Here is a 21090-nt window from a genome sequence, read left to right on the forward strand (position 1 = left end):
ATTACAATTAGCAATTGTAACTGTGTTACCATATCTGGCATTTGTCTTTAACAGTGAGAAAGACATTTTTAGGTATATTTCAAAGGAAGACTATGGAAGCCGTGGATCCAGAGACAGCTACAATCCTTTCAGGGATGATTTTATGGAGGCATCAAGTAGTATTTGCAGGATGTCATCTGTGCAGTCACAGGATAAATTATATTGTCATATGCACTGTCAAACACTTGAAGTCATCAACCAGCAAGTTCGGGAAATGACGTCCACACGAAGGGCTTGTTGTTAGGATCTGCTCAAATGTCACTGTATAAGTTGGGAATAGAACAAAGGGGGTTGATGGAGAGGAAAAAGAATTCTTCGGCAAGTCAAGAGACCAGATTCTGGATGTCGACCTGCCAAGGCAGCTGTAGTGCCCCAGGTAAGTCATTTCCTTTCTCTGGGAGTCTGATTTGATTCCTCATTTGTAAAATGTAAGACTTTGACTAATGTCTAGGGTCCTTCTAACTTTAATAGTACTAGATTATAAATCAAATGTGACTTTAAAAAAAAAATCATATCCAGTTACCTATAGTAACCAGGAAAAAGAAGGGCCCTGAAAGAAACTTAAAACAATTTTTTATTTTAAAAAATAAAAATAAAGCATCACTGTTATAAAAACAAGAAACTTAAGGCATTTCAAATTCTTCCATATTCATCCGTGCTTACAAGTTTACAGTTAAGTCATACGTAAAAATCTAGACAGTGGGGGAAAATAAGCAAAACCAATCAACCAACCAACTCACCGACCAACCAAATAACACCCTGAGATTGGTCAGTAGTCCAGAAGTGCCACTTTATATTGACAAGTGAAACCTGAATAGCTGACAAGGCTCTCATCAGATCTAACAAAGCAAAAGGGAGTGGTGTGAATTAAACTCAGCTTTATTTTTCCTGCCTGCCCTCAGGTGGAATGATAACAAACTGTCTGTTCCTAGTAAAACACTGTAAAAGGACCTGATGTTAAGCACGGAGATTCAACAATTGTTTTTCAATTAGCTTTTAAAGGAAAATGATTTTAAAACCCCTAAGTCACTAACTATGCTTTATCACTCTGCTTTAATGATATTTCTTGTCAGAAGGACACACTAACTCTCCAAACAGACGGTTTGCTTTTAAATTAAATACCTGTAGCCTAGGTTTGAAGACTTCTTGAATGACCTTATTCCCACTGCAGTTGTTTAACTGACAGCACATTTTCTCATCAGGCATTGAAGGAGAAAATAAACTCATGACAACTGTCTGCATGACGCCTCTATTTCCTAAGACACACCAGGTACCATGTTACGCTGTAACAGTAATAGTCCAGCCTAAACAAATCTTAAGTTTCACTTAGTCTTGGCAGTGAATAAAAAAAAAAAAGAGAGGATCTAGGTCCAGGTCTGTTCTACTCTACATATTCTAAATCCAAAATACCCACCAGAGTGCCAACAGTGGAATTCAATATTCTGACTGATTAACAAACAGACTGTCATGGAATATGCACATAACCCAAGCCTCATAAACTTTGAACTGTCTCTTGATGAAACATTCCTTCAACTGTTATCATGCAGTCAACACTCCTTATAAAGGAGGCCCATTTGTGATGTTAAGCAGTATTACATACGCCTTGTTGGAATTCATCAATGTTACCAAAAGATAAGTGGTTGTTCTCAGCATTTCTAATTGTCTAAATAAAAGCTCCCTCTAACACAGAACTCTCTTATCCTTATCCTATGAATAAACAGTAAGTAGAAATGTAAAACAGCAGCAAGAAGAATTTAAACTCTATAAATTTTGAGCATCATAACTGTGGGGACACAGCAGGGAAAAAGTATAGAGGGTGAAGCGCATCAGTCAAACAGTGGGAAATCTCTCAATAAATGCTCCAATTATGGAAGAAAAGAGCAAGTACCATCGTTAATTATAACAAATATATAGATAATAATATACTCACTAAGTCTGCAAGGCTAAAATGAAGTTGCATCAACATTTATCAGCCTTTTTTTATGACAGAACTAATGGTTTCATCAAACATTACTTATGAGGTTATGCAGACTGAACAAGCTAATGTGCAATTCTTCACTTATAGTATTTCTGCTTTTTCCTCCTCTTTTTGATGGGTTCCTTACTCATCCTAAGTAGCTTTATCACAGGTTTTACTGTTTAGAGCTAGGGCTGAAGAATGGAAGATTTCAGTAAGTATAAAGGGAATTAACAATTTACAGAGTAGGTACAGTCTTTCCTAAGAATTCCTTCCAACAGGATGTATATTAACTATGAAATCACTAGGAGGTTGTGGAGTTAGAGGAAAGAGAATGTTTTCTTTTTTAATTTAATTGAATTTTTAAAAATTAAAGTATAGTTGATTTACAATGTTGTGTTAGTTTCAGGTATACAGCGTGGTGATTCAGTTATACACACACACACACACACACACACACACACATATTCTTTTTCAGACTCTTTTCCCTTATAGGTTACTACAAAATAATGAGAATAATTCCCTGGCTATACCGTAGGTCCTTGTTGATTATCTATTTTATATATAGTAGTGTGTCTATGTTAATCCCAACCTCCTAATTTATTCCCTCCCTTTTGATAACCATACATTTTTTTCTATGTCTGTGAGTCTCTTTCTGTTTTGTAAATAAGTTCATCTGTATCCTTTTTTTTTTTTTTTAGATTCCACATGTAAGTGATATCATATAATATTTGTCTTTCTCTGTCTGGCTTACTTCACTTAGTATGATAATCTCTAGGTCTATCCATGTTTCTGGACAGTATTTCATTCAGTTGGTATTCATTTCAAATGGCAGTATTTCATTCTTTTTTATGGCTGAGTACTATTTGTTAAAACACTTACTACATGCCAGACTTTCATATTATTCCTTGGTCATATATCGCCTCATTGAATCTGCACAAAACCCAGAGAAGTAAATATTATTGTCTTATTTTTCAGACTAAGAAATCTAAGATGTAGTGTGGCTATGTGATTTTCTTGCAGTCTCAGAAGTGGTAAGTGGTCCAACAGGAATGTAGGCGTTATGTGCATGGCCTGTGCTGTGTCCTTGCTTTTGAACTCTTGCCACATCTAGTCCAAAAAGGAAAAGCTTTCACAGATTTTGCTGGAGGCCTAAGCTGGGTACAGGATATATGTTACTTTTTTACCTTATTTATTGTAGAATAGTATAGAGAATCTCTTTGATCATACTTGTCACCTCATAACATTATATCATCATTGGTCAAGGCAGAGTTCCTTTTTGTTTTGTTTTGTTTATTTTCTTATTTGCCTCCTCCAACCCACATTCTCAATGTTATTCCCCTCTCGCCCACTGGACTCTAATATACTTATTTCATGCCCTTTGAAACACGTGACATACAAATAGATGCATATAGCCTTGAAAAACATTACTGCTGTTGTTGGTGTGTATGGCATTTTCACATAAAAGGTCTTAGGGAATAAGTCTCTTTCATGCTTGTCTATTTTGCTAATTTTACATAATTTTTTTTAATGTTTATTCATTTATTTATTTATTTTCTTATTAGTCATCCATTTAATACACATCAGTGTATACATGTCAATCCCAATCACCCAGTTCATCACACCACCACCCCCACCCCCGGCTGCTTTCCCCGCTTGGTGTCCATACGTTTTTTCTCTACTTCTGTGACTCAGTTTCTGCTCTGCAAACCGCTTATCTGTACCATTATCTAGGTTCCACATATATGCATTAATATATGATATTTGTTTTTCTCTTTCTGACTTAGTACACTCTGTATGACAGTCTCTACAAGCACCCACGTCTCTACAAATGACCCAATTTCGTTCCTTTTTATGGCTGAGTAATATTCCATTGTACATATGTGCCACATCTTCTTTATCCATTCATCTGTCGATGAGCATTTAGGTTGCTTCCATGACCTGGCTATTGTAAACAGTGTTGCAATGAACATTGGGGTGCATGTGTCTTTTTGAATGATGGTTTTCTCTGGGTATATGCCCAGTAGTGGGATTGCTGGATCATATGGTAATTCGATTTTTACTTCTCTAAGGAAACTCCATACTGCTCTCCATAGTGGCTGTATCAATTTACATTCCCACAAACAGTGCAAGAGGGTTCCCTTTTCTCCACACCCTCTCCAGCATTTGTTGTTTGTAGATTTTCTGATGATGCCCATTCTAACTGGTGTGAGGTGATACCTCATTGTAGTTTTCATTTGCATTTCTCTAATAATTAGTGATGTTGAAAAGCTTTTCATGTGCTACTTGGCCATCTGTATGTCTTATTTGCAGAAATGTCTACTTAGGTCTTCTGCCCATTTTTGGATTGGGCTGTTTGTTTTTTTAACACTGAGCTGCAAGAGATGTTTATATATTTTGGAGATTCATCCTTTGCCCAATGATTCATTTGCAAATATTTTCTCCCATTCTGAGGGTTGTCTTTTCATCTTGTTTATGGTTTCCTTTGCTGTGCAAAAGCTTTTAAGTTACATTAGGTGCTATTTGTTTATTTTTGTTTTTATTTCCATTACTCTTGGAGGTGGATCAAAAAATATCTTGCTGGGCTTCCCTGGTGGCACAGTGGTTGAGAATCTGCCTGCCAATGAAGGTGATATGGGTTCGAGCCCTGGTCTGGGAAGATCCCACATGACGTGGAGCAGTTGGGCCCGCGAGCCACAATTACTGAGCCTGCGCGTCTGGAGCCTGTGCTCCACAACAAGAGAGGCTGCGATAGTGAGAGGCCCGTGCACCGCGATGAAGAGTGGCCCCCGCTTGCCACAACTAGAGAAAGCCCTCGCACAGAAACGAAGACCCAACACAGCCATAAATTAATTATTTAATTAATAAAAAAAAATATCTTGCTGTGATTTATGTCAAAGAGTGTTCTTCCTATGTTTTCCTCTAAGAGTTTTATAGTGCTCAGTCTTACATTCAGGTCTCTAATCCATTCTGAGTTTATTTTTGTGTATGCTGTTAGGGAGTGTTCTAATTTCATTCTTTTACATGTAGCTGTCCAGTTTTCCCAGCACCACTTATTGAAGAGACTGTCTTTTCTCCATTGTATATCCTTGCCTCCTTTGTCACAGATTAGTTGACCACAGGTGCGTGGGTTTATCTCTGGGCTTCCTATCTTGTTCCATTGATCTATAGTTCTGTTTTTGTGCCAGTACCATATTGTCTTGATTACTGTAGCTTTGTAGTACAGTCTGAAGTCAGGGAGTCTGATTCCTCCAGCTCCATTTTTTCCCCTCAAGACTGCTTTGGCTATTCAGGGTCTTTTGTGTCTCCATACAAATTTTAAGATTTTTGGTTCTAGTTCTGTAAAAAATGTCACTGGTAATTTGATAGGGATTGCATTGAATCTGTAGATTGCTTTGGGTAGTATAGTCATTTTCACAATATTGATTCTTCCAATCCAAGAACATGGTATATCTCTCTACCTGTTGGTATCATCTTTAATTTCTTTCATCAGTGTCTTATAGTTTTCTGCATACAGGTCTTTTGTCTCCCTAGGTAGGTTTATTCCTAGCTATTTTATTCTTTTTGTTGCAATGGTAAATGGGAGTGTTTCCTTAATTTCTCTTTCAGATTTTTCATCATTAGTGTATAGGAATGCAAGAGATTTCTGTGCATTAATTTTGTATCCTGCAACTTTACCAAATTCACTGATTAGCTCTAGTAGTTTTCTGGTGACATCGTTAGGATTCTTTATGTATAGTATCATGTCATCTGCAAACAGTGACAGTTTTACTTATTCTTTTCCCATTTGTATTCCTTTCATTTCTTTTTCTTCTCTGATTGCCATGGCTAGGACTTCCAAAACTATGTTGAATAATAGTGGTGAGAGTGGACATCCTTGTCTTCTTCCTGATCTTAGAGGAAATGCTTTCAGTTTTTCTCCATTGAGAATGATGTTTGCTGTGGGTTTGTTGTATATGGCCTTTATTATGTTGAGGTAGGTTCCCTCTATGCCCACTTTCTGGAGAGTTTTTATCATAAATGGGTGTTGAATTTTGTCAAAAGCTTTTTCTGCATCTATTGAGATGATCATATGGTTTTTCTTCTTCAATTTGTTAATATGGTGTATCACATTGATTGATTTGCATATATTGAAGAATCCTTGCATCTCTGGGATAAATCCCACTTGACCATGCTGTATGATCCTTTTAATATGTTGTTGGATTCTGTTTGCTAGTATTTTCTTGAGGATTTTTGCATCTATATTCATCAGTGATATTGGCCTGTAGTTTTCTTTTTTTGTAGTATCTTTGTCTGGTTTTGGTATCAGGGTGATGGTGACCTCATAGAACGAGTTTGGGAGTGTTCCTCCCTCTGCAATTTTTTGGAAGAGTTTGAGAAGGATGGGTGTTAGCTCTTCTCTAAATGTTTGATAGAATTCACCTGTGAAGCCATGTGGTCCTGGACTTTTGTTTGTTGGAAGATTTTTAATCACAGTTTCAATTTCATTACTTGTGATTGGTCTGTTCATATTTTCTATTTCTTCCTGGTTCAGTCTTGGAAGGTTATACCTTTCTAAGAATTTGTCCATTTCTTCCAGGTTGTCCATTTTATTGGCATACAGTTGCTTGTAGGAGTCTCTTAGGATGCTTTGTATTTCTGCAGTGTCTGTTGTTACTTCTCCTTTTTCATTTCTAACTTTATTGATTTGAGTCCCCTCTCTCTTTTTCTTGATGAGTGTGGCTAAAGGTTTATCAATTTGTTTATCTTCTCAAAGAACCAGCTTTTAGTTTTATTGATCTTTGCTATTGTTTTCTTTGTTTCTATTTCACCTATTTCTGCTCTGATTTTATGATTTCTTTCCTTCTGTTAACTTTGGGTTTTGTTTGTTCTTCTTTCTCTAGTTCCTTTAGGTGTAACGTTAGATTGTTTATTTGAGATTTGTCTTGTTTCTTGAGGTTGGCTTGTATAGCTATAAACTTCCCTCTTAGAACTGCCTTTGCTGCATCCCATAGGTTTTGGATCGTTGTGTTCTCATTGTCATTTGTCTCTAGGTATTTTTTGATTTCCTCTGTGATTTCTTCAGTGATCTCTTGGTTATTTAGTAACGTACTGTTAAGCCTCCATGTGTTTGTGTTCTTTACGTTTTTTCCCTTGTAATTGATTTCTAATCTCATAACATTGTGGTCAGAAAAGATGCTTGATATGATTTCAATTTTCTTAAATTTACTGAGGTTTGATTTGTGACCCAAGATGTGATCTATCCTGGAGAATGTTCCATGCACACTTGAGAAGAAAGTATAATCTGTGTTTTTTGGATGGAATGTCCTATAAATATCAATTAAATCTATCTGGTCTATTGTGTCATTTAAAGCTTGTGTTTCCTTATTAATTTTCTGTTTGGATGATCTGTCCAGTGGTGTACGTGAGGTGTTAAACTCCCCCACTATTATTGTGTTACTGTCGATTTCCTGTTTTATAGCTGTTGGCAGTTACCTTAGGTATTGAGGTGCTCCTATGTTGGGTGCATAAATATTTCCAATTGTTATATCTTCTTGGATTGATCCTTTGATCATTACGTAGTGTCCTTCCTTGTCTCTTGTAACATTCTTTATTTTAAAGTCTATTTTATCTGATATGAGTATTGCTACTCCAGCTTTCTTTTGGTTTCCATTTGCATGGAATATCTTTCCATCCCCTCACTTTCAGTCTGTAGGTGTCCCTAGGTCTGAAGTGGGTCCCTTGTAGACAGCATGTATATGGGTCTTGTTTTTGTATCCATTCAGCAAGCCTGTGTATTTTGGTTGGAGCATTTAATCCATTCACGTTTATGGTAGTTATCGATATGTATGTTCCTATGACCATTTTCTTAATCATTTTGGGTTTGTTTTTGTAGGTCCTTTTCTTCTCTTGTGTTTCCCACTTAGCGAAGTTCCTTTAGCATTTCTTGTAGAGCTGGTTTGGTGGTGCTGAATTCTCTTAGCTTTTGCTTGTCTGTAAAGCTTTTGATTTCTCCATCGAATCTGAATGAGATCCTTGCCCGGTAGAGTAATCTTGGTTGTAGGTTCTTCCCTTTCATCACTGTAAGTATATCATGTCACTCCCTTCTGGCTTGTAGAGTTTCTGCTGAGAAATCAGCTGTTAACCTTATGGGAGTTCCCTTGTATGTTATTTGTCATTTTTACCTTGCTGTTTTCAATAATTTTTGTCTTTAATTTTTGCCAATTTGATTACTATGTGTCTCGGCATGTTTCTCCTTGGGTTTATCCTGTATGGGACCCTCTGCACTTCCTGGACTTGTGTGGCTATTTCCTTTCCCATGTTAGGGAAATTTTCGACTATAATCTCTTCAAATATTTTCTCTGGTCCTTTCTCTCTCTCTTCTTCTTCTGGGACTCCTATAATGCAAATGTTGTTGCATTTAATGTTGTCCCAGAGGTCTCTTAGGCTGTCTTCATTTCTTTTCATTCTTTTTTCTTTATTCTGTTCCGCAGTAGTGAATTCCACTATTCTGTCTTCCAGGTCACTTATCCGTTCTTCTGCCTCAGTTATTCTGCTATTGATTCCTTCTAGTGTAGTTTTCATTTCAGTTAGTGTATTGTCCATCTCTGTCTTGTTTGTTCTTTAATTCTTCTAGGTATTTGTTAAACATTTCTTGCATCTTCTCGAACTTTGCCTCCATTCTTTTTCTGAGGTCCTGGATCATCTTCACTATCATTATTCTGAATTCTTTTTCTGGAAAGTTGCCTATCTCCACTTCATTTAGTTGTTTTGCTGGGGTTTTATCTTGTTCCTTCATCTGGTACATAGCCCTCTGCCTTTTCATCTTGTCTATCTTTTTATGAATGCGGTTTTTGTTCCACAGGCTGCAGCACTGTAGTTCTTCTTCTTGCTTCTTCTGTCTAATTTTACATAAATTTTGGTTCTTCGTTGTTTGGCTTCTGCACAGTAGCCATTATAATGCATAACTTCTTGCTTTCCACAAAGAATTCTGTAACCTTTCACTACTATTTTTTATGAGGTTTTTAAAAAACATAAATAGGGGCTACTTTTTATCAACTATTATAACTGTTATTTCTGCATCTGAGATCATCACTTTATTCTTTTCTTTTAGATTATTAATGTGATTGATTATATTGACAATTTTTGTCAGGTTCAATTATCATTTTTTTCCTGCAAAAATCTTTACTTGAAATGGAATATTATTTTTATCACATTTTCAGTTTGGGTCAAATACAATTTTATTTCAGAGTTTTGTATCTATAAACTGATGTATAATTCAATTTTCTTTTTCTCCCATTCTCTGACTCTGTTCTAAAGGCTGCACTGGCCTTTAAACCTAAGTAAGGCTCAACGTCTGTTTAGACCCTTAACAACCTTTGAAGAACAACCAGTTCTATTCTTTCCCCAAAAACAACCTGTGTCAAGTTAGGGAAACACATTTACGTGCATAGATTTTCCTATATTGTTATGTAGGTGCCAGCATATAGGCATATATCTGGTGTGTGTGTGTGTGTGTGTGTGTGTGTGTGTGTGTGTGTGTGTGTATACATCCTTTTCACATCATTTTATCTACATAAATGGGATTGCAATGTAAATATGACTTTTCACCTTACACTTCTTACTTAGTAATGTGTCGTGGAGGTTTGTCTACATTAGCACATCCTGCTTTCATAGATCTATCTCATTATACCCTTAAACATTCCATTTTAATAGATATTTTATTCTATTTTAATAGATATAGACTTTTAACACACATGGGTGCATTAAACAACCTTGTATATGTGTGTTGATATAACCACAGGCTATATCTCTAAAACCGGAAATGCTGGGTCAAATTCTAGTCGTAAAATTTCAAATATTACAACAACTGTTATTAATTATTTTTTGGCATATATGTATGTACTGATAAGACATGAAAAATTACTTTTCTGTTTGCATTATTTTAAATGTGAATTCTAATAGAATTGTTAGTTCAGTCAAGTATGCTTAAGTTGAAAAGTTTTCAGAAACCTTTCTGATGCTTACAATTAAGTAAAATTTACCTTACTTTCAATGACCACAAAAGTTCATAAAAGTACTAGTGCAACGTCTTCATGATAAATAAATTAATTGACTTTTCAAACTGGAAGAGACTCATTCCACACCCATCAATTTACCTCTGAGAAAACTGGGCCCCATTAAGTTAACAGTTTTTTAAACTAACCTTGACCTCTTAATAGGAGAATATTCAGTCTGAAATTTGCTTCGAATGTTTGCATGGCAAATAGAAATCTTCATATTTCTTTGGTAGCTACTGCCATTTAATTTTTTAGCAAGGAAATTGCATTTATGTGGATACATTAAAATATATATTTTTAAACACCCAAATTGTACATTTACAGCTAGTTGTTTTTGATTGATGGGGTGTGGAATTGGTTTCCTTAAGATATTGCATTTTGCTAATAATCTCAAAGACTTCTTAATGAATTTGTCTCCCTCATATTACCATAATTTTCTTATGTCCTTAAAATTTAACATGTGAGTTATACAAATAATACAAAATAAAACTTATATATGACCTCTGAGAGAAAAAAATAGGCTTTTTTCTATCATGGTAGATCATGAGTTCCTTGATTTTCAAAAAGTGTTGTTAAAGGCTAGAAACAACCAAATTAAATTGCTACTGTTAAATTGTAAATTGAAATTGCACCTATCTATGGGTACCCTTTTCTCCTCTTTGTACCCCCCACCCCTTTCAGTGTCTCCACTCCCCTTAAGGAACCTGAGGTTTCAGATCGGATCAAATCTCAAGTCTCTCAGAAAATAAACAAGGTAGACTCAGATTCAGATGTTATGTATGTAGAATGCTCCCATTCAAAGTTCATTTGCAGTGTTAAAGACAAAAAGAAATGACAAAGTTGGTCAAAAGTTAGTAACATATAGGGCTTCCCTGGTGGCACAGTGGTTGAAAATCTGCCTGCCAATGCAGGGGACATGGGTTCGAGCCCTGGTCTGGGAAGATCCCACATGCCGTGGAGCAACTAGGCCCGTGAGCCACAACTACTGAGCCTGCGCGCCTGGAGCCTGTGCTCCGCAACAAGAGAGGCTGCGATAGTGAGAGGCCAGCGCACCGCAATGAAGAGTGGCCCCCGCTTGCCACAACTAGAGAAAGCCCTCGCACAGAAACGAAGACCCAACACAGCCAAAAATAAATAAATAAATAAATTAATTAATTTAAAAAAAACGAAATATTTCTTTAAAAAAAAAGTTAGTAACATATAAATTGTGGAATTTCAGAAATCAGTAAAGAAATGATTTGTATTTTAGTTGTTTGCAGGAGAAGATAACTTTTAAGATTACCTTTGTTTTAGCATAGGTAAAACGGGAAGGAAACGGGAGGGAAAATCAAGATGAAAATTGAAACAGGCTTTAACAGTTCCCAGGATGGGTCCAAAGTTCTTATTTCATCCATACGGACCATGAAAGTTTAAACTTCCAAGCAGACAAAGAGCAGAGCTGTTTGTCAGAATTTTGTCAACAGAAATTGCTGCTAATTCTTTTCCCTGCATTCCAGTAGAGTATGGCGCATTTATTGTTCCCAGTTGTATCCACTGTTTCCTGCCCCAGAGAGAACATAAAACAACCCAGAAGGAGATGAGGAAGCTGTTCTGATACTGTCTCCTTGATCCATATAGGACTCTGTTCCCTTCAGCAAGATGTTCCTGCCCTGAGATCTTGCCTTGGATTTATGTTTCTCCTGTGTCTGGCTCCCTGGGGCAGCATCTGCTGTGTCTTTGCTGTCTGCTTATTTTGGTAAAGCTGCTAATTCTGTCTGTGTTTATTCTGTCCCTTTGCTGGATCTTGTCATGCTAGATCTCATCCACAATCTGGTCACTTACCCTCCCCTGAAGTCTCCTACAGTGAACTGTAGTCTTAAGCATATTCTGTACTTAGCTGCTCCAGAATCAGACAAGTCGGTTTCTCTTATTTTTAAGCCAATTCCCAGGAAAGCTGTAAAGACTAGAGGTATTGGGTCTTTATAACATTGCTGAGGTGCTGAAGTCATTGTGATATTGTCTAAAAATATCAATATCACGAAGCCAAACTCTGTATAATTATGATTCATGATGCCCCCCTTTAAGGTTCTCTTGTGTTGTTCAAAATGGACAAGATAAGTGAGAACATATATGTCATCTTTTAAATAATATATGCAGGTGATATACTAGAGACACGTTTCTTTCATTTTACCAAGTGACCAGATTCATATAAGCAATGAAGAGAACAAACTCAAAGTAGGGTCTGCAGTGATTACACATGTAAGATACAGACAAAACCAAGCACAGAGATATACTTGAAGAGTTTTAGTTACTCTTAAGTAACTGGAATTATTCAAGTATATGTGTATGTATACGTGTGTTTGTATGTGCATGTATATATATATGTGTACTGGTGTGTACATGTTTGTTCACTAAAGGGTACAAAATGAAATTGTAAGGTGTTTGGTAAAAATGGGCCACAAATAGCAACAATTTATATTAATTCAGTTGAACCAAGGATTTTCTGTCTCCTTCCACATAATTTCTCTTCTTTAAAAGCAAGTCAAAAAAATAAGCCACAAAAACAAACAACAAAAAGCCACCAAAAGACATCTGGCCCTAATGACTCTGGTTATAAGAGAAATCAACGTGTCATAGTGGTCAGAACTCAAGTTTTAGAATTAGAAAAACATACTTGAACTCTTAACTTGCTGTATTACCACAAGACGTAACCTAATTGCTATGAATCTCAGTTTCTTCATCTATAAAATAGGGATATTGTAGCTCCTAAGACTTTCATGAAGATTAAAGTAGTAATGCACACAGAATACTTATTAAAATGCCTAGGTTGCTTCCTAAAATGGCTGCTATTAATATTTCAACTGCATAACAAGTGTGGATATTGGATTTTAGCACAAATGCCATTCCAGACTAATACTCTTGACAGAATATTTCAGTTAGAGATTATCACATGTTTCTCATTCTATTGGTTACAAATGTAAATAATAACATGGCAGACATGAATTATCTTAAGTATTCAAAGTGGTCTTTCTTAATGAATGTTTCCCTGAGTAATTCAATACCCCATGTATCGATTGTAGTACTTTTTGTAGTATACTACGCTAAAAAACAGGTTTGAAACATCATTTCCTCTGTTATTTTCTGTCATTCTCCCCATCTTTCAAATATGAAAAACATCAACATGTATTTAAAAAACTCTATCTCCATATAGTTAAGCACAGTAAAAATTTTCAAGAAAATTCTGGTGAAGATTTGGCATAAGCTCAAAGGAACTAAATAAAAACAAGGGTCTATGTTTCTTACAAAAGTATATTTTCTTATAAGCTGCATTACTGAAACACAATACATGGTGTTTCTTAACAGATCTTTATTGAATTGCAGAGTCAGTCACATATTTCTGAGGTTGAATTAATAGGGTTATTTAATTGACCCACATAGGAATCAAATCGTATATTTTAGGACCTTTTCCACTATTTTGTGTAATAATGCCGTTTCTATATAATTCTAAATATGCCAGCTAACATTCTAGTTGTTGTGATAACAAAATCATTTATTATTTCTCACAGCTGTTCATTCTGTCTAGCAATTTATAACCATTTCATAGTGAACAGTCATGCTATCAAAAGACAAGTTGATGACTATCATATTATACTAGATTTAAAAAAAAAACAGAAAATAGTCTTCTGAAGATGTCGCACACAAGTTAACACTAGAGCACAAATAAAAATATGTTTGGTTGTTGTTGAAATGAACTTACCAAGTCAAATGATCACTTGATCTGTGTATTCACATGCCAAAGCGTTTGTGTGCATGTGTGTAACTGCTAAATGTTACTTGATTTTCAGCTAAATGTTAGCTGATTTAACACTAACCACTAAATGTTACTTGATTTTCAGCAGTAGGGATTTAAAAAAATAAACAATATTTTTATAATAATTATTCAAAATTCATTTAGTCTGATAAGCACTTCAATGTAGCAAGTTAATGCTTACTTTTAAATCATGCATTCTACAAGGATTATCTACCATTACCTTTATTGTATAGAAGAGGAAATAGAGCCCTTGTTCAAGGTCATGATTATAGAGCTGGGATCAAACCCTAGTCATTCTAACATCAATGTCCATGTTTTTAACCACAAACAATTTACAACTAAACATACTAGAATCTTATGGTGTTGATTTCAAAATCTTTAGGGCCCTCAATTCTGCTTTACTACCAAATACTTCCCTAATTAGACATGTAAACATAAGAGATTTTTGCTTTTGGTATAAAAGATCAAAAAGATACACTAATAAATATTTTTATATAGAGCTCTATGGTTTAAAAACTCACATAATCATTATGATAACCCCACAAAATGATCATCATCATTACTATTGCTCTATTACTACAAATCATGTAATGCTCTACAGATAAGTTTACAGCTAAGACAGAACCTTTTTGAAAATAAGGTCAAATTTTATTCTATTGATACAGTTAATAGACTAATAATCTGGCAAAGTCACCACAAAATGACATTTATCTGGAGTTGTGCTGTGAAATGGTTTCATAGCTTAGTAGTCAAACTCTCATTTAAGTTTAAAGTCTCCCTATGCTCATATGAAATGAGCTAAAAACGCCACAGTCCAGGTCCTCTGGGTAGATGGATCACTGTTTTGATTTTTCCAGAGTCTATAATTTTACTCAGTGGAAACCTTACTTCCCAGAAGAATCAGAACACATCAAAATGACAGCTGTTCTAGGTAGTTTTCATGGCTCACTTAAAGTACATGACAGGTAGGAGTTAGGAAGTTTAATGTACCCATTTGACCTTGAATTTCCAGTATCTCCACAACAAAGTCTTAACTGATTCAAGGTGAAACTAATGCACAAATAGTTTAAACATACATAACCTAGGAAGAAAATGTGCAATGTTCAGAAGACCTTGGCCATAGACTTTTAAATCATGTATTCTACAAGCACTGATGGTGTATTGCAGGTACTGAGAAATGTAAAAAGCACTGTCTGAGGCACAAGTGAGGTGTGAGACTGGGAATAGGTGAGCGAGTGAATCAGACAATTTTCATGTTGTCTGGCAAAATTAGTCTTATACTATGAGATATGCTAATATCTGAAATGGTTATTAAGGCAGAAATTCTCAAAACCCTCAAGAGGTCTCAGGTGTAGCTGTTCAAATGACACCCCTGCTGGGGAACTATATATCTGGTTCTGATCCATTTCCAAATCTCCTATTGCTCATGTAGCAAGTATATACAAACAAAAAAAATCAAAGTGTGGCTAATATTACCAATACACAAAAGAGCACATGAGGGATGGGTTGACTATATTCTAATAAGGGACTTTTAGAATTGAATAGAATAAGTTGCTAAGTTCATCATCAGTATCATTTATTTGTTCACTATGGATTTTTTATTCATCAAGAGATCAGTGAAAGTCAAATAGCAAAAATAGCTTGCAATGTTCTTATTTTCATGTATCATATGGTATTGCTTTCTCATAGCAAATGACTTTCTCTAGAGAAAACTCTATTGTTATTTTTTAACAGTACAATCACATTAAACGTATTAAAGCTGCCATCTGGAGAATTTGAAATTTGTCAACTAGGTAAAAATGTAGATACACATTTTTTTTTCTGAAAAGCAGATAAAGAGTCCAACAACATGCTTCACATATCATTATCAGAGAAGCAATGTCTAGGCAGCTTTCAGGTTTGGTCCCCCAATAAATATTTGTGTATCTTTGTAAAGATTTTTATTTTGTAAATTCAAAACAAGGTAAAATGCCACTCCAATCCTCCTGGCCTACTCTCATTTAAGGCAGTGAATTAATAATGTAATTACTGTCATCAGTGTTCCCTGTTAAACAGATGTTGTATATTTAACAGAATCGGTGGTGTAAGCGCACTTGTCACAGGGAACAGAAGTGGACATCAGAGTGCCCAGAATTCTGATGTCTTCCCTGTCTCTTTCCCTCCCATCTGCTCTTCCCCTACTTTAAGAAAGGCACCAGCCAATGCTTCAGGGCACTGTTTCTTTGACTACAGCGAGGCAGCCATATGGAAGATGTCAATCAAACCTCTCAAACTCTAGGTTACGTCTCTTTCATAAAATTCAATTTCATATGGATGGGAGATGGAATGACAGTCTCACTTACTCTCACTGCTAAAGGCCAATCAAGAGTTGAAATAAAAGCAGAAATGTTATCAAGATCACTCCCGTGTACTGGCAGTCACTGTGGCAGTGGGTTACATCAGAAACTCCAAGTAGGAATACAAGAGAATACCACTGCAGACCACTACAGGCACACTGTAGAATTTGTCATGAGGTATGCTGTTTCTGGCATGGTAAATACCATGTCTTCGTGTGCCCTTTAAAATAACCGTCTTATTGAATTCAACACAGATATGGAGATGCTGTTCTGAAAAAGAGTCAGTCATAATATTTGTTTTCCAATTGACAGGAAGTGTCTGTGGCTGTCCATGGTTGAATATAATAAGAGATGATATTCTCTATCTCTTTAGGAGTTCTATCATAGACTCCATTAATGTAGAATAGATAACTGGTACAGGCTTAAAATGACAAGTTCTGTCAAGCTATGAAATGCATTTCATACATTAAACTTAAAAATTCAAAGCATTACAGGCACTCCTAAATCATACACATGGTTTCTCTGTCCATATGCACACATATTTCATGTACTGCAGTTACTACTCATGGCACTATTCCAAGCATTTTACACATAGTAGCTTATTTAAAGAGATAGACAATATTATTAGCATCATTTTAAAGATGAAAACACTGAGGCAGAGAGATTAATTTGCCCAAGTTTATATGGCTATCAGTGAAGATGATTTGTCCAGAGTCCAAGCTTTGGACCACAATCATATCACCTCTCATGTGATACTAAAACTATATGTGTATATATAATACACACATATATAGAATATAGGTATGTATCTATATGTTTCATGTATGTTGTTATAGATACAAATGTATATATACACATACTTTGCTATACTTTGCTTCTAAATTATTTTTTTTGTTTAATGTACTCATAACATTTCTTTTCAGTGAGTTCACTAATAAGTTGAGGAAGCCACACAAAACACCACCCGATACAAATTTTCAAGTAATAGCGTTTTTTCCCACATAATGTAGCCCTCAGCATGGTACCATATTCCTGCAATGCTATGTTTTCTCTCTCCCACTGACATGCAGTTTCATTCCACTGGCAATGGGGAATAAATGAGACAATACCTCTGAATGATGCTATTACATGGACAGAAATTTAGGATGCTAAATCTCTTTAAGTGGTCCAATATATTTATGAGTTTTCCAAAGCAAAGAACTACCTATAAATATGAATATTCTACTGATGTCTTGAGTTCAATGTCAAGCAGTAGAAGTTCAGTCAAACTTGGTCATAAATAATAGGATTCTCAGACATATGCTTCTGTTCTGGTTAGTTGAATTGTATGCTGTAAGTTGTGCCTACATGTGTCTGTTCCCATCACTTGAATTATATGTTTATACAGTGCCTGTTGTAAACACAAACTCAAACCTGGTTATGTCAGTTGTACTTGTGACAGGTATCACTATGCAATTTGAATATTACATATACAAAACTAATGAGTACAAAATACAGATTTAAAAAAATAAAAACTAAATTTAACATATTAGAAAGACTACATAAAGTCTACATAAAGGCATTAAAGTAATTTTTAAAGGAAAGTTGGAAAAACAATGATAAAATCTAAAAGGAATCTTTCCCCAAATGATTTTACAAGTCTTTAAGTTCTTATTCCACTGTAAAGAAACCAACACATAAAAATCCATAAACAATAAATTATGGATTTTTTAATGTAGAAAAGAAAATGTCAGCTACTGATTCCACACACAAAGAAGAGTCCTTAGTATTACATCAAAAGAAGAGTCTTTTATTGTCTGAGTTAAAATAAAATGGGTCAGTTATATATGTATCACTTTTATAATTCACTGTCTTAAAAATGTTTTAGATTAATTGACCCAATGTCTAAAGAGAAGGTTATATTGTATCACTATTCTGGTATCCAACATATTTCTTGTAATTCTTTGTATAAAATAAATGACATATCTACTGCACTACACCATAATCTAGAACACTTTAATGATTCTCTAGAGCCTAATTCCTGATATTGTTTAGTAAAGATAACTTTGGTCCAACATTTCATACTTTGAAGCAAAGGGAAGCCAGAAGGGTGAACAATAAGCATTCTTGACTTCCTTCATGAAAATGGTTTTGACTTTTTAAAAGCTATCAATTCTTTTTCTCAGATCCATGCATAATTAATTAATCAAGACTCTACATCCATTTGCTCAGTGCTTGACAATCTCAGCAGGAGTAACTATCAGGTACTAGAGCTGTATTGTTTTTCACAGTTCTGACAATAATTCTCACCATTTCAAAATATATCATAAAGATTTGTTTGTTGGCAAGGCTTCCTGAGATTTAGCATTTTCTTTTCCTAGAGCTGGAAATTTCAAAGAATGCTGAAATATCCATGCTATCTTCATATAATTCCCTTATAATTAGGTTAAACTTTTTTTTTACTATAATGTATTTCAGGTGTACAGCATTATAATTTGACATCTATATACACTACAAAGTGATCACTACCACAAGTCTGTTACCATCCATAACGATATGACCCATTTCTCCCTTCACTCACCCCCCAGCCCCCTTCTCTTCTGGCAACCATTAATCTGTTCTCTGTATCTATGAATTTGTTTTTATTTAATCATCTGTTTTGTTTTTTTTAGATTCCACATATGAGTTAAATCATATAATCTTTGTCTGACTCTGTCTAACTTATCTCACTTAGCATAATACCCTTAAGGTCCATCCATGTTGTTGCAAATGCCAGGATTTTATTCTTTCTTGTGGCCGAGTGGTATTCCATTGTATATGTATACAATACATGTATATACATATATACACACATATACACACACGTATACACTTAGGTTGTTTCCATTTCTTGGTTATTGTAAATAATGCTTCAATGAACATAGAGGTGCCTATATCTTTCTGAATTACTTTTCATGTTCTTAGGATAAACAGCCAGAAATGGAATGAATAGCTAGGTCAATGGTAGTTCTATTCTTAACTTTTTGAGGAACTTCCATACTGTTCTCCATAGTGGCTGCACCAATTTACAGTCCCAGCAACAGTGCACAAGGGTTGCCTTTTCCCCACATCCTTTCCAACAATTGTTATTTCATATCTTTTCAGTAATAGCCATCCTAACAGATGTGAGGTGATACCTTGTGGTTTTGATTTCCATTTCCCTAATAATTAGTGACGCTGAGCATCTTATGTGCCATCTGTACGTCTTCTTTGGAAAAGTGTCTATTCAGATCCTCTGTCCATTTTTAATGGGGTTGTTTGCTTTTGTTGTTGTTGAGTTGTATGAGTTCTTTATATATTTTGGATGTTAATACCTTATCAGACAAAGGATTCACAAATAACTTCTCCCATTCATTAGATTGCCTTTCCATTCTGATGATGGATCCCTTCACTAGGCACTAGCTTTTTAGTTTGATATCATTCCAGTTGTTTATTTTTGCTTTTGTTTTCCTTGCCTTTGGAGTCAGATCCATAAGAACATTGCTAAGACTGATGTTAATGAAGATACCACCTATGTTTTCTTCTACGAATTTTATGATTTTAGGTCTTATATTGAAGTGTTCAATCAATTTTGAGCTAAGTTTTGTTCACAGTGAAAGACAATGGTCTTTCACTGTAAACATTCTTTTGCATGTGGTTATCCAGTTTTCCCAACATCATTTATTGAAGAGACTGTACTTTCTCCATTATATGTTCTTTGCTTCTTTGTCATAAATTAATTGACCATATGTGTGGTTTTATTTCTGGGTTTTTAATTCTGTGCCATTGATTTGTGCCTGTTTTTGTGCCAGTATCATACTGCTTAAATTACTTTAGCTTGAAATCAGAAAGCATAATACCTCCAGTTTTGTCTTCTTTCCCAAGATTGTTTTGGCTATTCAAGATTTCTGGTGGTGCCATATAAAGTTTAGAATTATTTGTTCTAGTTCTGTGAAACATGCCATTGGAGTTTTGATAGGGATTTCACTGCATTTGTAGATTGCCTTGGGTTGTATGGAAATTTTAACAAAATTAATTCTTCTAATCCATGAGTATGGAATATCTATTCATTTGTGTCTTCTTCAGTTTCTTTCAACAATGTCTTATGGCTTTCAGTGTACCAGTCTTTCATGTCCTTGTTTAAATTTATCCCTAGGTATTTTATCTTTTTTTTGGTGCAATTTTAAATGCAATTGCTTTCTTCCTTTTTTTTTTTTTTTTCACTAGATGATCTACCCATTGATGTAAGTGGGGTATGCAGAAGTTTCTTAATTCTTCAAGTATGGTAACCATAGAAGAGAAAGAAAGGCTTGAAAAGGATGATTAAGTAGCCCTTTGTCTTGTATATTAAAGACATGGTAATTAAGGGCAATAATTGTAAATTGTATGCGTGTATACATACACAAACACATACACAAATATTTTTACACACACATATCACCTATCAGACACTATTAGTTTGTATCTCATTTAATTGTCTAACATGAAAGATGAATATTAAAATCCCCATTTGATGAGTAACTGACTAAACTGAAGGTTAAATATCTTGCTTAAGAAAAGTAAGCAGTAGATGTGGAATGCAAAGCTATATCTGATAACTGAGTCCATACTCTCTCCCCTATATTACCTCACTATGTTAAAGAGTGTTTAAGAAATTTTGATCTGTGTAAGAGTCTTTGATACCTTGAAGATTTCTTCTATCTCTGTTTTAACTAGTTACATGTCTTGCGGAGAGGTTTGCCCAAAGTAGTAAAATGTTATTGGCAAAAGGGCAAAAAGTTCAAATAAATTTGTCGTGTATTGTAAACAGTTGAAAAACAGTCTAAAGCTATCTATCGTATTTAACAGAGTTAGGAGAAAGTATCAGAGTAAGTAAAAAAAATTATACATATATATGTGTGTGTGTATGTGTGTGTGTGTGTGTGTGTGTGT

At 35.0% G+C, this 21090-nt stretch overlaps 1 protein-coding gene across 11 annotated transcripts in view; it reads right to left on the bottom strand.

The window, feature by feature from the left end:
• NKAIN2 (sodium/potassium transporting ATPase interacting 2) overlaps window positions 1-21090 on the bottom strand; it is a gene marked incomplete at its 3' end in the record, with an annotated part of 1018208 nt that overhangs the window by 525371 nt on the left and 471747 nt on the right. The gene's annotated exons all lie outside the window — the stretch shown is intronic.

This window comes from Balaenoptera borealis (genome assembly GCF_965194805.1).
Source record: "Balaenoptera borealis genome assembly, chromosome: 9".
Lineage (NCBI taxonomy): Eukaryota > Metazoa > Chordata > Mammalia > Artiodactyla > Balaenopteridae > Balaenoptera > Balaenoptera borealis.